Below are 23,531 nucleotides of genomic sequence, written 5' to 3'. Positions count from 1 at the left end.
AAGAGAAGAGGCAGGAGCTCCTGGCCTTGTATAGAGCAAGAGTTTTACCCATTGAACAGATGATACCCATCATCACTAGCATCATAACAAAAACAGAAGCTACAAGTAGGCAATTCATGACAAGTGTCAAAAGTCCAAACAGAGAGGAGATAACTTCGCAGGAAGCCGTAGCTGCCCATTCTCCACAAGATACACAACTGGACAACATCTTAAAAGCTACAACCATAGATGGACCTGTCAGCGAGTTCCATGAGCAAAAGGTCTCGGTGTGGGACCTGCTCTTCTCTAACTACATCCCTGAAGAGAAGAGACAGGAGCTCCTGGAGCTGTACAGGGCTGGGATATTAACCATGGACCAGGTGATAACCGTGGTCACCACCCTCATTAAGAAAAAAGAAGCTACAAGCAGGAAATTTGTGACTAATGTGAAAACTCCCAGCAAAGACACGATGACCTTAGAGAAAGCTGAGGACGTTGAATTACATGAAGATAAAAAGCTGGAAAAGGCCTTAAAGTCTACCATGGTTGATGTGCCGACTGGTGAGTTCCATGAGCAAAAGGTCTCGGTGTGGGACCTGCTCTTCTCTAACTACATCCCTGAAGAGAAGAGACAGGAGCTCCTGGAGCTGTACAGGGCTGGGATATTAACCATGGACCAGGTGATAACCGTGGTCACCACCCTCATTAAGGAAAAAGAAGCTACAAGCAGGAAATTTGTGACTAATGTGAAAACTCCCAGCAAAGACACGATGACCTTAGAGAAAGCTGAGGACGTTGAATTACATGAAGATAAAAAGCTGGAAAAGGCCTTAAAGTCTACCATGGTTGATGTGCCGACTGGTGAGTTCCATGAGCAAAAGGTCTCGGTGTGGGACCTGCTCTTCTCTAACTACATCCCTGAAGAGAAGAGACAGGAGCTCCTGGAGCTGTACAGGGCTGGGATATTAGCCATGGACCAGGTGATAACCGTGGTCACCACCCTCATTAAGAAAAAAGAAGCTACAAGCAGGAAATTTGTGACTAATGTGAAAACTCCCAGCAAAGACACGATGACCTTAGAGAAAGCTGAGGACGTTGAATTACATGAAGATAAAAAGCTGGAAAAGGCCTTAAAGTCTACCATGGTTGATGTGCCGACTGGTGAGTTCCATGAGCAAAAGGTATCGGTGTGGGACCTGCTCTTCTCTAAGTACATCCCTGAAGAGAAGAGACAGGAGCTCCTGGAGCTGTACAGGGCTGGGATATTAGCCATGGACCAGGTGATAACCGTGGTCACCAGTATCGTAACCAAAATAGGAGCAACAAGGAGAAAACTAGCAACAAATGTGCACAGTCCAAGTGCAGAGAGGGGTCCATTGCAGGAAGCTGACACTGCCTATTCAGAGAGAAATGAAAATCAGGAAATGGCTTTAAAGTCCACGACAATTGGGCCAGTGGGCAAGTTCCAAGGGCCAAAGGTCTCTGTGTGGGATCTGCTCTTCTCCAAATACGTCCCTAAGGAAACAAGACAAGAGCTTCTAGAGAAACACAGAGCAGGGATGCTCACCACTGAGAAAATGATAACCAGCCTCACCACCATCATCTCACACACTCTGGAGGAGGGTCTCTCTCCAGATAACCAACAAATATTGAATCTCCTACAATCGGAGGTATCCTATGTGACAGTTGGTCAGTTCCAGGACCAAAGGGTTTCTGTCTGGGAACTTCTCTCCTCTAAATGTGTCTCCCAGTACAATCGAGAGGTGCACTTGGATACATACAATGCAGGGAGGTTAGCTGTTAATGACATTACAATCACCACCACCGTCATTACAGGATCAGAGGGTAAGAAAGGGGCTGCCAGGAACTGTGAACAGCCCTAGCCAGGAGGTGGCATAAGGCTGGGGCTGCCCCTTCCCAGAAGGACACAAGATGGACACCTGCAAAGAGCTCAGCTGGCTCTTCCCATCTTCTACAGTTCGCAGCAGGGCATAGGAGAGCAGGAAGTCTTAACCCAGCAATGAGGTGTGCAGAGAATGGGAGTCAGTGTCCCGTCCTGGTCCCCGTGGGTGGTTACCGTACTGAGCATTATAATTACAGTCTGTGGTTTAACAGGAGCAGCACAGGGATTCCACTCTTCTTGTTTACTAAACATATCTACAGCTCCAGCTCTTCACCTGGCCCTGTACAGACACCCCCGAAAGCCACTGTCTGTGCCCCAAAGAGCCGACAAGCTGCAGCGCCAGCCACGAACACAACGCTAAGCAGTGACCCCTGTTTGGTGGCTCTGGCAAGGAGTTCCACAGGTTGACTGTGCGTTGTGTGAAGAAATACGTCCTTTGGTTTGTTATAAACCTGCTGCCTGTTACTTTCACTGGGTGACCCCTAGTTCTTGTGTTATGGGAAGGAGTAAAGAACACTTCCTTATTCACTTTCTCCGCCCCAGTCATGATTGTATAGACCTCTATCTTATCCCCCCTTAGTCGTCTCTTTTCCAAGCTGAAAAGTCCCAGTCTTATTCATCTCTCCTCATATGGAAGCCGTTTCATACCCCTCATCCTTTTTGTTGCCCTTCCCTGTACCTTTTCCTATTCCAATAGATCTTTTTTGAGATGGGGCAACCAGATGTGCACGCAGTATTCAAGCTGTGGGCGTACCAGGGATTTATATAGAGGCAATAGGATATTTTCTGTCTTATTATCTATCCCTTTCCTAATGATTCCCAGCATTCTGTTAGCTTTCTTGAGTGGTAATAGTTAATATAGACCCCACTATTTTGTATGTATAGTTGGGATTATGTTTTCCAATGTGCATTACTTTGCATTTATCAACATTGAATTTCATCTGCCATTTTGTTGCCCAGTCACCCAATTTTGAGAGATCCTTTTTAGCTCTTTGCAGTCTGCCTGGGAGTTAACTATCTTGAGTAGTTTTGTATCATCTGCAAATTTTGCCACCTCACTGTTCACCCCTTTTCCCAGATCATTTATGAATATGTTAAAATAGTACAGACCCCTGGGGGACACCACTATTTACCTCTCTCCATTCTGAAAACTGACCCTTTATTCCCACCCTTTGTTTCCTGTCTTTTAACCAGTTACCAATCCACGTTACGAATTATTCCAGTTAGGACACGTACAGTTCGTTTCTAGGCTGAGGCAACCAAATAAAGACAAACTGCAGCGTGTCTCAAAGTCTGTAGGTTTATTCCGCTCGAGCGTGGTACCACTCTGTTAAGCAGAACGGGACCCCGATTACAGGTGACACACAGATTATACACGGTGGGCAAAGCACCCTGCCTGTGCGCCTCGGGGGGCACTAAACAGGCCTTCTCCTTCTCGATCGCCAAGTCCCTGCAGCCACCTTCCCCCTGCAAAAACGCTGAAGTGGCAACTGTTTCAGGCATGTCGGCTGGTCCCTGTCTACAGGTGTCACGGAGTCCCCGGGCCATGCTCTGGAACTGCTCCCCATGAAGCCAGTCAGGACTCTGGGGCAGTCGCCTTTCTGTGAGCAGCCTGTCTGCAGGACACACAGCTCACACAGCTTCCACCTTCCTGGATCTGGCCTCGGAGCATTCAGCCTCCTCTGCCCCTCCGTGCGCTTCCCACAGCGAGTCTGCCCAGGCGGGCTCCTGGGGAAGCCAGAGGGTCCTGCCCCCCAACTCCGCAGTCAGACGTGACTCTCAGCCAGCCAGTAAAACAGAGGTTTATTAGACGACAGGAACATGGTCTAAAACAGAGCTTGTAGGTGCAGAGAACAGGACCCCTCAGCGGGGTCCATTTTGGGGGGCAGTGAGCCAGACAACCACGTCTGCCCTTCACTCCATGTCCCAGCCAGCCCCAAACTGAAACTCCCTCCAGCCCCTCCTCCTCTGGGCTTTGTCCCTTTCCTGGGCCAGGAGGCCACCTGATTCCTTTGTTCTCCAACCCTTTAGCTCTCACCTTGCAGGGGGGAAGGCCCAGGCCATCAGTGGCCAGGAAACAGGGTGTCGGCCATTCTCTGTGTCCAGACCCCTGCACACACCTGTCCTCTAGGGCTCTGCAATGATCATACACCCTTACCCCACCCCCTAGATACTTAAGAACTGCATAGAGGAAACTGAGGCACCCCCACACTATTCAGAGGAACCATTAAGAACAGTCCCACTTTGTCACACCAGGTTTGTTTCTTTTCTTGAAACTGTCCAGCTGCCCACCCTGAAGGATCCTTCCTTCCTTGGTAGGTGATGTGCTCGCTTCTAGTCAATGGCCGAGAGGAAACCCAAAATGGAGTCACATGTGCTAACTAGGTTGATTTCCCCTAACAGTTCCTCCTTTTCTGACGTACGTCAGTAAACTATACCGGGGCAGAATAACCTCGATGCAAGATTCAAATTTGCCGGCAGCACATACTACAGCATTGTAGGCATACAAAGAATAATACAAAAACAGAAACAGCCAAAAGAATGAGGTTCAAAATACGCCTTCCCCAAGCCCCCAAGTCTGGCAGCCAGGAGGTGAGCCATCTCCAGGCCACATAGAATCCGGTGCTGGTGTCATCAAAGGTGACACGGTGAAGCAAGGTGGCCTGCTGCATAAGGGTGTGGATAAAGTAATAAGCCTCCCAGCTTTCACACGTTACCAGGGCTGTCCCTAGCCATTCTGGGACCCTACGCAGCCCCCCTGCGAGGGGTGCGTGTGGGGCCCCAGGCCTCTGTGGGGGGCGAGAGTGGGGGGGGGCTGGCCCCAGGTCTCTGCGGGGGAGGAGCGGGGGGGCTGGCCCCAGGCCTCCATGGGGGGGCTGGCTTGGGGGACAGAGGGGAACCACCCCCCAGCAGTCACTGGCGGCGCAGCTGGGGCTGGGTCGCTGCACTCCCGCTGCCGGTGAGTGCAGCCCCAGCCCTGCTGCAGAGCTCAGGGGAGCGGGGGCGGGGGCCTGGGGAAGAGCTGGAGCAGGGGCTGGAGCAGCACGCAGGGCACATGGAAATGTGGTGCCCCAAATTTCCTGGTGCCCTACACAGCTGCATACTTTGCGTAGGGGTAAGGACGGCCCTGGGCATTACTGAATACGTGCTTTCCAGCAAGCAAGCAAGCAAGAATCAATGCGTACACCTCTTCTGCTACGGACAGTCCCGGACCCTCCAGCCTTGTCCTTGAGGGCTCGTAGCAGGCGCTGCTCCAGCGTGGGGAATTCCTGGGCACCCACAAGGCCGAGGTCCGCAGGGGAGACTGTTTGTCAAAAGCCATTCTCAGAGCTGCTTTTAATTATCACCTCCTTTTAAGGGGGGTCTTATTTACCCACAAGCAGGCTCTGGCAGAAAACACTGTTGATTTTTATTCCCACACTTTACAGTCTCGGGCCTTTCTTATTTTTTTACTTGTTTATTTAGCCAAGTGGCTGCAAGCCAGCTCAGGCGGTCAAAGCCAGTTCACTACTAGATCCCCCCAAACCATTCTGTAGCATCAGCCCAAGGTAACTTGCAGTAAGCCCCAACAGCTACCCCCAGCCAAGAGGCCTTGCAGGCCAGACCTGGAGGAGGATTGTAGCCCCGACGGGGCGGTGGTGATGCGGGGAAGAAAGGTCCTGCCCCCTAGAGCCTGAGAGCGTGTGGCCACGGTCAGACCAAGTGTCCGACCCGCAGCATCCCTGCAGCACGGCCAGGGCCTGGGCAGGGGCCTGGGACATGTGAGGAACAGACTGTGAACTGCCCTGACACCCCAGAGACGCTGGTTGTGACATCCCCGTGCCACAGAGTGGAGTGATGGGTTTTCCTGTCACCTTTCCTGTTTTTTCCTTATTTTTTTAAATTGATTGCTGTTTAATAAATTGTATTTGCTTTGAACTGTATGTAATGATCAGTGGGTCAGGGAAGCATCCAGTGCAGAGAGAGTACTCCGGAGTAGGGACACCCTAGCCCCTGCCCTAAGTGACCATGACACGGTTGGGGGTCAAGCCCCCCAGAAATCCTGGGCCCAGCCTTGTTGGGGTTACGAGGACTCTGCTGCACCGGAGAGTGGAAGAGGAGCCCTCAAGGTCAGGCAGGCCTCTGGGTAAAGGAAGTGGGAGTGAGGACTCAGATCCTTTCACTAACCCATTTCACCAGGGTAGTGTATAAGCCAGGAAAGTTTCCCACAATAGCAGGACCGTTGCCCCGCTTACACTAGGATGTATTTCATCAGGCCCTGACCACTTGAAGACAGCTAACTTGCCCAAGCAATTCTTAACTTGTTTTTTCCCTATTTTAGCCTCAGACCCTACTCCATTTACGCTGATGTTCATCGTGTTAGTAGCCTGATCACTGCTAACTTTTTTTGGTGAAAACTGAAACAAAAAAGGCATCTAACACTTTGGTCATTGCTGCATTTTCTTGTATTGTCTTTCCTTCCTCCTTGAATAATGGGCCTACCCTGTCCTTGCTCTTTCTCTTTGTTCTAATGTATTTGTAAAAAACTTTTCTTGTTACCCCTTATCTCCTCATTTTGTGCCTTTCTAATTTTGTCCCTCCATGCATGTGTGTTTTTAGATGCATCCTTCCATAATTTGACCTACTTTCCACTTTTTGTATGATTCTTTTTTTGAGTGTCGGGCTGTTGATCTCCTGGTTAAGCCAAGGTGGTCTCTTACCATACTTCTGATCTTTCCTATGCACTGGGATAGTTTGCTCTTGTGCCCTTAAAAACAGCAATTTTTTAAAGGAGACAAGTCTCCTGAACTCTTTTTTCCCTTAGACTTCCTTCCCATGAGGTCCTACCTACCAGTTCTCTGAGTTTGCTAAAGTCTGCCTTCTGGCAGTCCATTGTCCTTAGTCTGCTGTTTTCCCACCTACAACCATTCCTTAGAACCATGAATTCTGTCATTTCATGATCACTTTCACTCAAGCTGCCTTCCACCTTCAAATTCTCAACCAGTTCTTCCCTGTTTGTCAGAATCAAATCCAGAACAGCCTGTCCCCTAGTCACTTTCTCCACCTTTGGTAATAAACAGTTGTCTCCAGAGCATTCCAAGAACTTGGTGGATGATCTGTGCCCTGCTGTGTTGTTTTCCCAACAGCTGTCCGGGTAGCTGAAGTCCCCCATCACCACCAAGCCCTGTGCTTCGGATAATTTGGTTAGTGATTTCGAAAAGAGCTTCCCCCACCTCTTCCCTGGTGAGGTGGTGTAGAGTGGACACCTACTACGACATCACCCTTGGTTTTTCATCCCTTTCATCCTTACCCAGAGACTGTCAACAGGTCTGCCTCCCTGCCTCCGTCTATCTCAACCTCACTGCAGTGTGTACATCTCTGAGATACAAGGCAACACCTCCTCCCCCTTTTCTCTGCCAGTGCCTCCTGAACAAGCTGTATAGGGGGAGGGATAGCTCAGTGGTTTGAGCATTGGCCTGCTAACCCCAGGGTTGTGAGTTCAATCCTTGAGGGGGCCATTTAGGGATCTGGGGCAAAAATTGGGGATTGGTCGTGCTTTGAGCAGGGGGTTGGACTAGATGACCTCCAGAGGTCCCTTCCAACCCTGATATTCTATGATTCTATGATCCCCTTCCAGACCAACATTCCAGCCATGGGAATTATCCCACCAAGTCTCTGTGACACCAGGTGTGACGATGTGACGCAGCAGGGAGGGGGGAGTGTTGACCTGGGAATGTGCCCTGGGGATGGGAGACCTGAGAGCCTGTCACCTGAGCCAGGAGGGGGAGGGGGAGGTGACACCTCTGCCCAGGAATGTGAAGACAGGCTGGAGGAGGGGGCCTGCTGGGGGGGGTTAGTTTCAGTTTCAGCGGGAATGTGCTAATAAAGTTTGCGGATGACTCAAAGCTGGGAGGTATTGCCAATACAGAGAAGGACCGGGATATCATACAGGAAGATCTGGATGACCTTGTAAACTGGAGTAATAGTAATAGGATGAAATTTAATAGTGAAGGTCATGCATTTAGGGATTAATAACAAGAATTTCTGTTATAAACTGGGGATGCATCACTTGGAAGTAACAGAGGAGGAGAAGGACCTCGGAGTATTGGTTGACCACAGGATGACTATGAGCTGCCAATGTGATATGGCCGTGAAAAAAGCTAATGTGGTCTTGGGATGCATCAGGCGAGGTATTTCCAGTAGAGATAAGGAGGTGTTAGTACCGTTATACAAGGCACTGGTGAGATCTCATCTGAAATATTGTGTGCAGTTCTGGTCTCCCATGTTTAAGAAGGATGAATTCAAACTGGAACAGGTGCAGAGAAGGGCTACTAGGATGATCAAGGAATGGAAAACCTGTCTTATGAAAGGAGACTCAAAGAGCTTGGCTTGTTTAGCCTAACCAAAAGAAGGTTGAGGGGAGATAGGATTGATATCTATAAATATATCAGGGGGGTAAATACCACGGAGGGAGAGGAACTATTTAAGCTCAGTACCAATGTGGACACAAGAACAAATGGATATAAACTGGCCATCAGCAAGTTTAGACTTGAAATTAGATGAAGGTTTCTAACCATCAGAGGAGTGAAGTTCTGGAACAGCCTTCCAAGGGAAGCAGTGGGGGCAAAAAGACATATCTGGCTTCAAGACTAAGCTTGATACGTTTATGGAAGGGATGATATGATGGAATAGTCTAATTTTGGCAATTAATTGATCTTCAACTATTAGCGGTAGATATGCCCAATGGCCTGTGATGGGATGTTAGATGGGGTAGGATCTGAGTTACTATAGAGAATTCTTTCCCGGGTGTCTGGCTGGTGAGTCTTGCCCACATGCTCCGGGTTTAGCTGATTGCCATATTTGGGGTCAGGAAGGAATTTTCCTCCAGGGCAGATTGGCAGAGGCCCTAGGGATTTTTCGCCTTCCTCTGTAGCATGGGGCACGGGTCACTTGCTGGAGGATTCTCTGTACCTCAAAGTCTTTAAACCACGATTTGAGGACTTCAATAGCTCAGACATAGGTGAGAGGTTTTTCACAGGAGTGGGTGGGTGAGATGTTGTGGCCTGCGTCGTGCAGGAGGTCAGACTAGATGATCATATGGTCCCTTCTGACCTTAAAGTCTATTAGTCTAATATTTGGGGGGATGAGGGGGAAGGCCAATGAGGTGTGGAAGTATAACGTTGTATAAGGGGACATGCTGGATACATTGTATATGAGAGGGCATGCCAAAACATGTTACAAAGTATCTGAGGGAGCACACGTAGGGACAGTTAGCTTTTGAATGGAGAAGCAATTAAGATAGAGCCAGCACGTCTAAGAAGCAGGCATCAGAATGGAAGGTGTGAAGGGCAATTAGTTAAGTTAACTGGAAGCTGTTAAAGGAGATTGTTAAGGGTGGCAGGTAATTGAAGATACGTGACTGGTCTCAGGGATCTCAAAGGGTGGTGACTAAAATCTTTTTCTTCTTTTGTCTGTAACTTCTCTGTAACTTGTTCTCCAAAAAACTGTATAAATTAAGAGACACAAGCCCCACTTGGGGGGCTCACTTCTAAATGTATTAGCAGAGCAGCTTTGCTAATAAAACAGAGTGGTCTGATAAATTGTGAGTCTGAGTCAAACTTTGACAGAGGGTTGAGACTGTGAGGGCGAAGGTGGGCTGTATGGCACCATAGTAAAAAACTGAAAAATGTTTCACAACCATTTTATTAGATTTAACTCATGCTTTAAAATCACAGAAATTAAAGTTGGCTATCAAGCCTACTATCAAGCACTACGTCTACATCCTTCTTGGTTTCTTGGTGTAATTTTGCACTCTTTGGTGTCTTCTTGTGTGTCTGTGACTTCCAGTCCTTCACGATATGCTCATGCTCATGATCAGGAAGAAGGCAACTAACTTCTTTCAGAACACAAAATTCTAGTCAATGAGGGGGGAAAACGCTCAACTGTAGCTGTTGTGACTGGGAGTAGCAAGAGGTGAATTCCTACTTCTTTCATCCCAGGAAACAACACAAAGATCGGGTCTAACCACTCGTGATGATAAAGAAGTTGAAATTAAATCTTCATTTGTTCGTCGTATGATATTCCAGTCTGTGTTCAAAATTCTCTAGTCTGTCCTGATCACATAGCAGCCCTATTGCTGGCCGTACCTCACTCCACTCAACTGTCGGTGTTTTATAAGACAGGCATCTGTAAAAGCTACGTTGGGGTTGAGTAGAATCCAGAAATTGCTATTGTAGATTTGTAAGAATCAAGTCTGTGTACTTTTTCAGCTGGCTTAACAAACTCTTCTTGCCCTCTTCACTTGTCCACAAACTGGACTGAAATTTTTGCTTCTTCCAGTACATTTTCAATGGATATCTCTTATAAAGCCATGATATGCCCACATCTTGAATACTGCATGCAGTTCTGGTCACCCCATCTCAAAAAAGATATACTGGAATTGGAACAGGTTCAGAGAGGGGCAACAAAAATTATTAGAGGTGTGGAACAGATTCCATATGAGGAGAGATTAATAAGACTGGGACTTTCCAGATTGGAAAAGAGACAACTAAGAGGGGATATAATAAGGCCTATAAAATCTTGACTGGTGTGGAGAAAGTGAAGAAGGAAGTGTTATTTACCCCTTCACTTAACACAAGAACCAGGGGTCACCCAATGAAATTAATAGGCAGCAAGTTTAAAACAGAAGGAAGTATTTCTTCCCACAATGCACAGTCACCCATGGAACTTTGCCAGGGATGTTGTGAAGGCCAAAATTATAACAGGGTTCAAAAAAGAAGTAGGCAAGTTCATGGAGGTTAGGTCCATCAATGGCTATTAGCCAGGATGGGCAGGGATGCAACACCATGCTCTGAGTGTCCCTAGCCTCTGTTTGCCGGAAGCTGGGAAGGGGCGACAGGGGGTGGATCACTCGATGATTCCCTGTTCTGTTCATTCCCTCTGAAGCACCTGGAATAGTCACTGTCGGAAGACAGTACACTGGGATAGATGGACCATTGGTCTCACCCAAAATGGCCGTTCTTACATAAAAAAATTATAATAAAAAAGTTTAGTACAGAAACTCCAAGATAATGACCTCTTGAGATAACGATGATGTGAGATAACGACCTTGGCAAATAATGCATTTTAAAAATCTTGGCCTACTAGGAAATGTATATTTGTATAAGTTTGCCAGTCACAAATCTAGCACCTGGAGCAAAGTCACTAAATCATAGTCCAATGCTCTGGCCGCTGTTGTTCGTTATGCCACCGTTCACTCTACTGCTCCGTCCCCAATAGCCCTGCGCTGCCACCTGCCACTGTGACCTCTGCGAGTCGGTCTCTTGCAGTTCCACGGGCTCTCAGCGATTTCAACTCTCAGTGGGGGAACCTCACTGCTAGTGTAGGCTGGGCTGTCTCCCCCACAGAAACACCAGCCCAGAGCCAGTCTAAGCACTTAGACCTGATTATCAGTGACTTCAGCTCTAGAGGTCATTTAACAAACCAAAAGACTCTGTGAAGCCGAATCAGCTCCTTCTGAACGGGAGAGAGGGGCAGGTCCAATAGTGCCTGTGACTTAGGCAGAGCCCACATCACCCAGCAAAACACCCATGCCCCCTAGTGAAAAGAGAGAGGATGGATCTGGCATCCAAACCTCCTGCTTCGGGAGTGCTGTTCAGCTGAGGGTGACCAGTGCTTAATTTGTAACGAAAGAGGTGCCGGGGCTCAAGCAAGTTTGTTACTTTCATAACTGATGTGACAAGCTCAGAGGTCCCCGGGCTCTGAACTGCCAAGCCTAGAGGTGCTGGGGCTCAACTCTGGCAAGCTCTGACACGAATTAATGAGGGAGACCCCCTCATTCAGTCAGGCTAAATACAGTTCTGCTGCCCTTTACTCCTACAATGATGTAAGTAGAGTCAGGATGAGCTCCACCCTGACATCTGGTGGTGAGGTGTGGCAAATTGTGGAAAAGAACTTCAGGGGCTGATCTCATTTGCATAGGCACACCCACCCCACCTAGCATGAGCCCATAGCTGCCCAAATGGTCACTTTGGCTGCTGTGGGATCCCCAGTTTCTCTGTTATTGGGGCAGGAAGAATAAATTGTTATTACCCTGATTATGGGAATCAAGGACAGTGAAACTGTACTTGGCCTTTTGTTTTGATGGAGGGACTCGCCATCAACTAAGTAGCACTCGCTAGGCAAGGGACATGGGTTCCAAAACTCTGTGATTTGAGAGAGGTTGGGGATGGGTAGTAATACTTGGTGGTATGGGCCCTGGTGAGGGTCTTATGTGCTAATTACACTTCCTCCTCTCTCCACTGTGGAGTATCAGAGCTAATTTTGCAAAAAGAAAAGGAGTACTTGTGGTACCTTAGAGACTAACCAATTTTTTTGAGCATAAGCTTTTGTGAGCTACAGCTCACTTCATTGAATGCATGAAGTGAGCTGTTGCTCATGAAAGCTTATGCTCAAATAAATTGGTTAGTCTCTAAGGTGCCACAAGTCCCCCTTTTCTTTTTGCAAATACAGACTAACACGGCTCTTGCTCTGAAACCAGAGCTAATTTTGATTCTATTAGGAGTCTAGCTACAGGCTGCTGAGCTGAATTCACTTTGGGCTAATGGTGCACCAGCATTGAGGCTCCCCTACTACAAGCTGAAATCACAAAGGAGCTGAACTGACTAAGAGCTGAAATCGCTGAGTGTTGTGTTAAGCAGTGGGGGAGCCTGAAGATATAGGGTGGAGCAGTTTGCGGGACACAGAGCAGAGCGGCTTGTCGGATGCCTAGAGCAGCTCATGGGGTGGCTGGCAGAGCGGAGCCCAATAAAGAAGTGGGGCCATCAGCTTTGGACCACGTAAGGTGCCCCTTAACACCCCCCCCCCCCGAATCTCCACCCAGGTTGGGAGGTAAAACTCTGCAGATAAACTTGTGAACTCTGCGGCTGCCCTGACCAGGGACAGAGACTTTTGGGTTGTTGGAATTTTGGGACTTTGGGTGATTTTGGGTTGCTGGACTCAAGAACCAAAGGGAAAGGGCATGCCCCAATTTGCTTGGGGTGGGTTTTTTTGCTCATGGGTTGCGTTATGAATCCTGTTCGTGGTGTTTCCCCAACATAATGCCACATTGTTTCTCTCTGTTATTAAAAAGCTTTTTGCTACACTCAGACTATGTGCTTGCGAGAGGGGACGTAGTGCCTCTTGGAGGCGCCCAGCGGGGTGGTATATATTTGTCCCAGGTCACTGGGTGGGGGCTCGAGCCGGTTTTGCATTGTGTTATTGGAATGGAACCCCTAGATACTGAACCCGGCCCTTGTTGCTGCCAACTCTGATGGGCAGAAGGGTTACAATCAGGATAACAACGTTTCATGACCCCCACATTGAATACTACAGGGATTTGTAACCCAACACCAGCCAAAATTGATCCCTTGGGCAGCACAGCTCTATCTGCCGGATACCTAGGCAGAGTGGGCGTGTTCATGTAAATACAGTCTGGTCCTGAAGCCTTTCCACCCACCCCTGGCTCATCACTAGCTGTCAGGGGAGAGCTCATTCAGATCTTGCTTATAAAGTAATCATTTGAAATGATTAGGTCAGCCAATATAGCCGAAACAAATGTGCCGACATTGTCATAAATAATAGCTGTATGAGGAAGCTAGTCTTTGTTCATACTTTTCAAACCCATTATGCTTTCTCAGGTACAAGTATTTTCTCATATACTGTATATGCTTTTAAATTGTGTATTAATGTTTCAATTCAAATTTCCAACCAATGACTAAACTGGCAAGGCTGCATGTAACTGGGGGAAGGGGGAGGGAGAAGGGTTTTGGAAATTCAGGGGGGGTTATATACTCCCCCTGGGGGGTAGTCTAGGGAAATCCCTGACTTGGTCCCCTCTCCTGCCCGTGGGGTTACCGGCACTTGTTCCAGCATCCCAGGAGCTCCTGCCCTTCGCAGCGCAGCGTGGGGCCTGATCCCTGGAGCTCAGCTTCCTGCCATCTCTGCAGCAGGCCATGAGCAAGCGGTGGGCCCCAGGGGCATGGAAGAGGATACACAGGAGTGGCTAGCCTGGCTGAGTCCCTGTGTGTGGCTGGTCCTTTCAGGGCCTTTCCTGCGGAAAGTGGGATGACCCGGCCCCAGCCTGCTCTGCTCCCCTGGCTCCCAGGCTTGGGGGGAGGGGGGAACCACCCCCCCAGCACTCGCCGGTGGCCCGGCTGGGAACCAGGGGAGCAGAGTAGGCTGGGGCCGGGTCGCTCTACTTTCTGGTGAGTGCAGGCCAACCGCTTCTGGAGTCCTCAGGGGAGTGGGGGCGGGATGGGGCCCTGGGGAAGAGCCGGAGCATGGGCTGGAGCAGCACGCAGCTGCGTAGGGCACCAGAAAATATGGTGCCCCAAATTTCCTGGTGCCCTACAGGCCGACACAGCCGCGTACTTTGCGTTTGGGTAAGGACGGCCCTGTGAGCTCTTCAGGAGAGGGCCTGTCTCTCATGGAATCCATGCATGACCCAGTATGCGGGGGCCCTGCAGTAATACACCCAGGTGCAAAGACCAGCCACCTGGAGCTCAGCTGCTCAGTACTATGGTGGCAGGGGAGACAGGGGGCTGGCCAGCCAAGCACATACAGATAGCAAGAGTGGGGAGCTGGGCTGACACCTCGCAGCCAGGGAATGAGCTTGGCCCGGGCAGCCCACGTGGTGTTTCCTCCACTAGATGGCGGCACACTCCACGGAAGCACCATGCGGTGAGGATGCTGCCCCTAGACCCCAGGCTGCTGCTCCCGCCGAGGAGCCCCAGGGATTCACACCCAGAGCCCGCTGCAGGGTGGAGCCTCCCAGGCTGGTCAGACCCTTTGAGCTGCCGCTCAGCTTTTACTGCTGGCCGAGGGCTTGCAGCAGCTGCTAGATACTAGAGTTATGGGCACCACTTGAGAGCCGGGGCAGAGCAGAGAGGTCACAAACATTCAGGGCTGAAAATGCCTTTCTGGCTGAGGCGTTAGCCAGACACAAGTTACTGGGCTCACTCAGTACAGGAGTCACTGGCTTCAATTCTCCAGCCTCTGCGACACAGGAAGTCACAATCTAATGGTCACTTCCTGCCTTAACCTCTGTGCAGGTGACGTGTGCAAGGGCCTCAAGGGGAGTCATTACGGTCACTCGGCGAGTGGCTGCTCTGCTGCGTGACCCGCTGGTGGCCAGGAGCACATTTGCCTGACGTGCATGCACCATGGCGCCGCATTCAGGTCCCTGAAATTCAAAGTGGCTAGAAGGCAGTGGGGCCAGAGCAATAAGCAGTGTGGGGAGGGGAAAAGGCGATTCTCCCCCGCTCCCCCCAAAAGAAAAACACACCAGGCTTCCCAGAAGAGATCATAAGAACAGACATACTAAGTCAGACCAAAGGTCCACCTAGCCCAGTATCCTGTCGTCCAACAGTGGCCAATCCCAGGTGCCCCAGAGGGATGAACAGAACAGGGAATCAAGTGATCCATCCCCTGTCACCCATTCCCAGGTAATAGCCATTGATGGACCTATGCTCCATGAACTTATCGAGCTCTTTTTTGAACCCTGTTGAACTAGATCGCTCTGGTTTTAATCTGAATTGCAGAATGGGTGGCTGAAGGTTTTATAGACATTGAGGGGAAAATGCTCTTGAGTCCAGCCCCAGTGCAGAATGGGCCCCCGCAGCCTGTTTTCCAAAGCACCAACTGTGTCCACATATCTATTCAGGGAACACCATCATAGGGCATAATCACATCAGCCACACTATCAGAGGCTTGTTCACATGCACATCTACCAATTTGATATATGCCATCATGTGCCAGCAATGCCCCTCTGCCAGGTACATTGGCCAAACCGGACAGTCTCCACGCAAAAGAATAAATGGGGACAAATCTGACATCAGGAATCATAACATTCAAAAACCGGTAGGAGAACACTTCAACCTCTCTGGTCACTCGATTACAGACCTAAAAGTGGCAATTCTTCAACAAAAAAACTTCAGAGACAGACGCCAACGAGAGACTGCTGAATTGGAATTAATTTGCAAACTGGACAGAATTAACTTAGGCTTGAATAGAGACTGGGAGTGGATGGATCATTACACAAAGTAAAACTATTTCCCCATGTTTATCCCCCCCCCGCCCCACCCCCACTGTTCCTCAGACGTTCTTGTCAACTGATGCAAATGGCCCACCTTGATTATCGCTACAAAAGGTTCCCCCCCCCACCCCCGCTCTCCTGCTGGTAATAGGTCACGTTAAGTGATCGCTCTGGTTACAGTGTGTATGGTAACACCCATTGTTTCATGTTCTCTGTGTATATATATCTCCTCACTGTATTTTCCACTGAATACATCCGATGAAGTGAGCTGTAGCTCATGAAAGCTTGTGCTCAAATAAATTGGTTAGTCTCTAAGGTGCCACAAGTCCTCCTTTTCTTTTTGTGAATACAGACTAACACGGCTGCTACTCTGAAACCAGAAAAATAGTTAAACATTTGAAATGAGGAGTTTTAAGGAAGGGTTTTACTCGAACAACATACTGGTTTCTCACTCTTTTTTTAAGCTGAAGAGAGTTTTTAGAAGGAAAAAGCCCCTTGTCGGACAGTGGTTTTAGGCAGTATTAAAGATGGTAAGTACTGGGGGGGTGAAAAGAGGTTCGCTGACATGGGCTGGAGCTGCTGTCATTACAGTTTAATTTTATCTTTTTTAAAGACAAAAGACACATAAGAGGGAAGAGAAAAGAACAAAGGTAGAAAATGCAGCTCTTGGTTTTGGTGTTTTACTTTTACACTGCTGGAAAAACACAGGCCCAGCACATGGCCTTGTTAGCCACTTTGAGACCTGTCAAATTCACACCAGCAGCGAGCAGTTTAGGGCACTGCATTTCACTGCCATTTTGGTTACAGGCTCATAGCAGTGCTGCCAAACAGAGGGTCGCAGCCAGACCCAGACAGAGGAAAAAGGAGAGGAGAGAAAAGAAATAAGGGAGGAAAGGAAAAGGCCACTCGGGGAGCTGAGCTGACAAAGTCTCTCATGCCGGGTTGGGATTCAGCCAGAGCCAGTGGGGTTGTGTCTCTGGGTTCCTCGCTCTGGCCCAGTCTGGCCAGGACAGCTTCCAGCTGAAGAACATTTGGGGGCCCAGGAGACAGCAGGGGTGGCAGCCGGTCTCCCTTTCTTGTTCTGGTCAGCAGCATTTTTCCTCTGATAATTTTTACCTCCCAGAGTTTTCTTTTCCTTTTAAGGCCCCTGTAATGGGTGGCCACTCACCGCACGTGAGCACCCCTCCTGGGTGCCTGCTCACTCTGGCAGTTTGTCTTTTCAGGTGGGTCTTCAGTGACTGAGCCCTCCAGCCGAGTCTCACACAGGTTTCTGGGGGAAACCATCCAGCAGGGCCTGTCTCAGGACCCATGTTGGTCTCTATCTGGAGCTCAGTTCTTAAACAGCCCAGCAGGGCTGATTACAGTACCCTGGTTCTAGCCCCTCCTGGGCTTGCTTCCTCAGCAGCCTCTCAACTCCTACTGGGCTCTCTCTCATCGTCCCCACTCTGGGAAGGAGCGGTGCACTCAGGGCTTCCTCCCTGGACACTGTGCCCATTGCATCACTGTCACCATTCAGTTCGCTCCCCTTCCAGGGGCGATAGCAGAGTTCAGCAAATGCTGGCCCTCTTCCAGGACGTCAGCCCCTTCCCAGCACTGCTTCCTTGCTCGGGGCTTAAGCCCCTCTGCCCCCAGCAGTGGCTGGTGTGGGGGACCCAGGCCCACCCACTGCTCTGGTCCCAACCCAGGGACCCTATAAGTAGCCACTTGCTGCCTCCTTTCCACGAACTTGTTGCTGCTGCTGTTTCCTGGCCCCAGCAGGTTCAGCTTCACCCTTCCCTCGGGCTGACGTCCTGCTCGAGTCCCAGCAGCCAGCCAGGAGCACCAGCCTTGCTCCCCTGGCTCCACCAGCAACCGAACGGCTCTGTCCAGCAACTCCTTTAACAGGAGCCTGCTGGGCTCTGATGGGCGGCTTCCCCCACAGCCTCCCTAGGCAACTTGGCGGGGGGGGGGACCCATCTCTACTGCTCTTTTTTGGGGCGGGGTGTGGTAGGACTGCAAGACCTCTGAGCCGAGTTCACCCTGCCACAGACCCCAAAAGGGAGCGATGGGCGGAACAGTCCAGCTCCTTGTTACTTTCTCCAGCGATTAGATTTTATTTTTGACACATCAGTTTGGGTTCATTGATTCTTGGTTCCACACTGTGTTTGTTCACCGGGCATGATTTTAACAGGCTCTGGCTGCCACTCCGGGATCTCTGCCTGGTTGCTCCCCGCAGGAGAGCGCCAGCGGGGTGGGGTAGGAGAGAGAAGGTGCCAGCTCAGGGCAGAGGCTGGGCGTGCCCAGGGAGAGGCCCTGAGGCCTGCAAGAGGAGCCCAGCCAGGACGTCAGGTGGCAGCCCCGCAATGGCTGGGTCTTGCTGGGCAGCAGGCACAGGGTAAACAATGCCCGACGACCAGAGCTGGGGCGCCCGCCCTGGGGGAGCTGGAAGAGACACCCCCCGAAGGCAACCGCAGCTGGAGAGCAGCAGCAACAGGCTGACCCGAACACCCAGGAGCAGCAGACAGCCCCTGTCCACCCCCCCAGTCACAACCCCCATCCACGCCCCCCATAACAACCCCAATCCCCCCCAGTAACAACCCTCATCCACCCCCCGAGGAACAACCCCCATCCCCCCCATAACAACCCCAATCCCCCCCAGGAACAACCCCCATCCACCCCTCTGGTAACAACCCTCACCCACCCCGGCAGAACAACACCCAACAGCAGCAACTACACCCCTCCCCGGCCCCAGTAACACCTCCCTCCCCCAGCAACAGCTGGCACAGCCCCCGGCCACCCCAGGGCCAGCCATTCCATGTCTGCTCTCCGCAGAAGCCAATCCCCCTCCCAGAAACCACAACACCCCCCTCCAGAAACAGCCACCCCTTCAATCCCACACAGCGCCTGCCTGCCCTTCCCACAGCAGCCCCACCTCCCCAGAGCCGCTCCTCCCCTCCGCGGCCCCCCTCGCCGGAGAGACGTGTTCTTACCGGTGACGGCGGCCGCGACGCACACAGCAGCCTGCCGCTGTCACACAAGTCAGCGTGTCGGGGCGGAGCCTGGGGGCAACCGGTGTGTTGGCGTGTGACAGGGCTACACACTGCTCCTCGCGAAGCACCTGCGGGTGCAGCCTGCCCACCCTCCCCACCCAGGCCGACACCAGCCCCAGGGGCCACTGGGCAGAGGCCTGGGCTCTAAGTTGTCCAAAGCAGCAAAAGTCCCGCTCAGCCTGTTACATAAAATTCTTCATAAAACCAGGCAAGGTGGAACCAATAGCCTGGTCCGGACTGGACGGCTTCGGGCTGTTGGCATGACAACGCGACGGCAGGGCATGTTCATAGCGGAAATCCGCTCGGTGTGTTTTAATTGGATGTGTGCATGTGACAATTCGTGGTCCCGCTCCCCACATGTACTGGCCCCCGCAGCAGGAGCTCTCACCCCCACATCTGCCCATCACCTGACCAGCAATTAATCCTGTTCTCCCGTCCCCCATCAATTCTGTTCCCACCCAATCCCCCTCAGTTCAACCCCCCAGCAGCTCAGTCCCCAGCCCCCATCATTTCAGCCCCCCTACCCCATCGACCCCCACTGCCCTCAGTTCACCCTCCCAGCACGCATCCCTTCTGCTCAGAACCCATGACCAACCATTCGAGATTTGGTTTTGGTGAGCAGTGAGGACCTCATAGAAGAAATGGTTGTAGGGGACAACCTTGGTTCAAGTGATCATGAGCTAATTCAGTTCAAACTAAATGGAAGGATAAACAAAAACAGATCTGTGACTAGGGTTTTTGATTTCAAAAGGGCTGACTTTAAAAAATTAAGGAAATTGGTTAGGGAAGTGGATTGGACTGAAAAACTTGTGGATCTAAAGGCAGAGGAGGCCTGGGATTACTTCAAGTCATAGCTGCAGAAGCTGTTGGAAGCCTGCATCCCAAGAAAGGGGAAAAAGTTCATCGGCAGGAGTTGTAGACAAGCTGGATGAGCAAGCATCTCAGAGAGGCGATCAAGAAAAAGCAGAAAGCATACAGGGAGTGGAAGATGATAGGGATCAGCAAGGAAAGCTACCTTATTGAGATCAGAACCTGTAGGGATAAAGTGAGAAAGGCTAAAAGTCAAGTAGAGTTGGACCCTGCAAAGGGAATTAAAACCAATAGTAAAAGGTTCTATAGCCATATAAATAAGAAGAAAACAAAGAAAGAAGAAGTGGGACCGCTAAACACTGAGGATGGAGTGGAGGTCAAGGATAATCTAGGCATGGCCCAATATCTAAAAAAATACTTTGCCTCAGTCTTTAACGAGGCTAATGAGGAGCGTAGGGATAATGGTAGGACGACAAATGGGAATGAGGATATGGAGGTAGATATTACCACATCCGATGGAGAAGCCAAACTCGAACAGCTTGATGGGACTAAATTGGGGGGCCCAGATAATCTTCATCCAAGAATATTAAAGGAATTGGCACATGGAATTGCAAGCCCGTTAGCAAAGATTTTTTAATCAATCTGTAAACTCAGGGGTTGTACCGTATGACTGGAGAATTGCTAAAATAGTTCCTATTTTTAAGAAAGGTAAAAAAAGCAATCTGGGTAACTACAGGCCTGTTAGTTTGACATCCATAGTATGCAAGGTCTTGGAAAAAATTTTGAAGGAGAAAGTAGTGAAGGACACTGTGGTCAATGGTAATTGGGACAAAATACAACATGGTTTTACAAAAGGTAGATCATGCCAAACCAACCTGATCTCCTTCTTTGAGAAGGTAACACGTTTTTTAGACAAAGGGAACGCAGTGGATCTAATTTACCTCGATTTCAGTAAGGCATTTGATACGGTTCCACATGGAGAATTATTAGCTAAATTGGAAAAGATGGGGATCAATATGAAAATTGAAAGGTGGATAAGGAACTGGTTAAAGGGGAGACTACAGCGGGTCACACTGAAAGGTGAACTGTCAGACTGGAAGGAGGTTACTAGAGGAGTTCCTCAGGGATCGGTTTTGGGACCAATCTTATTAAATCTTTTTATTACTGACCTTGGCACAAAAAGTGGAAGTGTGCTAATAAAGTTTGTGGATGACACGAAGCTGGGAGGTATTGCCAATACAGAGAAGGACCGGGATATCATACAGGAAGATCTGGATGACCTTGTAAACTGGAGTAATAGTAATAGGATGAAATTTAATAGTGAAAAGTGCAAGGTCATGCATTTAGGGATTAATAACAAGAATTTCTGTTATAAACTGCGGACGCATCACTTGGAAGTAACAGAGGAGGAGAAGGACCTCAGAGTATTGGTTGACCACAGGATGACTATGAGCTGCCAATGTGATATGGCCGTGAAAAAAGCTAATGCGGTCTTGGGATGCATCAGGCGAGGTATTTCCAGTAGAGATAAGGAGGTTTTAGTACCGTTATACAAGGCACTGGTGAGACCTCACCTGGAATACTGTGTGCAGTTCTGGTCTCCCATGTTTAAGAAGGATGAATTCAAACTGGAACAGGTGCAGAGAAGGGCTACTAGGATGATCAAGGAATGGAAAACCTGTCTTATGAAAGGAGACTCAAAGAGCTTAGTTTGTTTAGCCTAACCAAAAGAAGGTTGAGGGGAGATATGATGGATATCTATAAATATATCAGAGGGGTAAATACCACGGAGGGAGAGGAATTATTTAAGCTCAGTACCAATGTGGACACAAGAACAAATGGATATAAACTGGCCATCAGCAAATTTAGACTTGAAATTAGATGAAGGTTTCTAACCATCAGAGGAGTGAAGTTCTGGAACAGCCTTCCAAGGGAAGCAGTGGGGGCAAAAAGACATATCTGGCTTCAAGACTAAGCTTGATAAGTTTATGGAGGAGATGATATGATGGGATAGCCTAATTTTGGCAATTAATTGATCTTCAACTATTAGCGGTAGATATGCCCAATGGCCTGTGATGGGATGTTAGATGGGGTGGGATCTGAGTTACTACAGAGAATTCTTTCCTGGGTATCTGGCTGGTGAGTCTTGCCCACATGCTCACGGTTTAGCCGATCACCATATTTGGGGTAGGGAAGGAATTTTCCCCCAGGGCAGATTGGCAGAGGCCCTGGGAGTTTTTCGTCTTCCTTTGCAGCGTGGGGCACAGATCACTTGCTGGAGGATTCTCTGCACCTTGAAGTCTTTAAACCACGATTTGAGGACTTCAGTAGCTCAGACATAAGTTAGGGGTTTGTTACAGGAGTGGGAGGGTGAGATTCTGTGGCCTGCATTGTGCAGGAGGTCAGACTAGACGATCATAATGGTTCCTTCTGACCTTAAATTCTATGAAAGTCTAATACAGCCCCACACTTCACAGCCCCCACCCTCCTCACTTCAGCCCCCAGGAGTCCCCAGGCCACAGCAGCTCTCCCAGCCTCACCTCTGCTCTTAGGGTTCCTCGCCCTCCCCAGGCTTGTGGGGGCTGCAGTGTGGTCCCCTCTCCCACTTCTCAGGCTGGCAGGGGAACAGCCACCCAGGGCTCACAGCCAGAGCCTCTCATTGTGGGGCTGACAGCGGAAGTCCCATCCATCCCCGGGGCTAACAGCGATTTTTAAGTAAAATTAAGCCTCATTCATGATCTGGAGATAGAACTTGCAAATGTTCAACCATGGCAGAAAAAAAATACTGACATTTGAGAGTTCTATTGGGAGATCATGAGTGAGGCATAATTTTACTTAGAAATCGCATCTCTGGCAATCAATTCACGAGAGTTGGCATGTCTGCACCTGTCCAGATCGTGCTATAATTAACTATTATATGGTTATATGTTTTGTACAAAGTTTGCCTTGTGAGCTATCATTTGAAAACTCATAATCTGCTGAATATTATTGTCTTGTTAAAATGTGTGTAAGGACATGGCATGTAAAATTATGAGATTTTGCTACACAATTGTTACTGAAGTCTGTGGTAGCTCTGGGTAATGCCCACAAACCAATTTCTCAGAGACAAAGACATCTTAGCATGTCAGAAAAGTGATAAAGTGCCATCATCTGTTTAACTGGCCATCTGCCAACACAGGGAAAGACATAAACAAAGAATTTACATTTCATCCCAGAAACACTTCAAGTCTCACATACACAAGAGATGGTTTGCCTGCATCCCGGTGGGGGTAATCCTCAAAGAAGGGAGTGGGATATAAGAAGGGGAGACAGTGACCTCCACCTCACCTCTTCCCCTCCATCCCTACTCACAACAGCTAGATTGCTTGAAAGACAAAAGAAGCATCATTAAGCTGGGGAAGTGGTCCTGGCCTGGAGGTTTTCCAGCCAGTACAGACTGCTGTAAGCTTTTGGGTGAGAAAAACTATTTTTTCGCTTTTGGACCCATTAGCCTTGGTAAAGTTTAGGAACTAGCTTGAGTGCTTACCCTGTTGGGTTTTTTTTAACCAATTCTGACTTCTATGTCTTCCCACTTATAATCACTTAAAATCTATCTTTCTCTAGCTAATAAACTTGTTTTATTGTTTCATCTAAACCAAGGTGTTTTGGCTGAGATGTCTGGGAATCTCTGCTCAGGTCAACAAGATTGGTACATATAATACTTTTCCTTTGGTGAAATGACGGACTTATTATGAGCTTGTATTGTTCAGGAGTGTGC

This window comes from Natator depressus, chromosome 2 (assembly GCF_965152275.1).
Source record: "Natator depressus isolate rNatDep1 chromosome 2, rNatDep2.hap1, whole genome shotgun sequence".
NCBI classification, from domain to species: Eukaryota; Metazoa; Chordata; order Testudines; family Cheloniidae; genus Natator; species Natator depressus.
The sequence above is the reverse complement of the archived record's forward strand: the minus strand, read 5'-3'. Positions refer to the sequence as shown.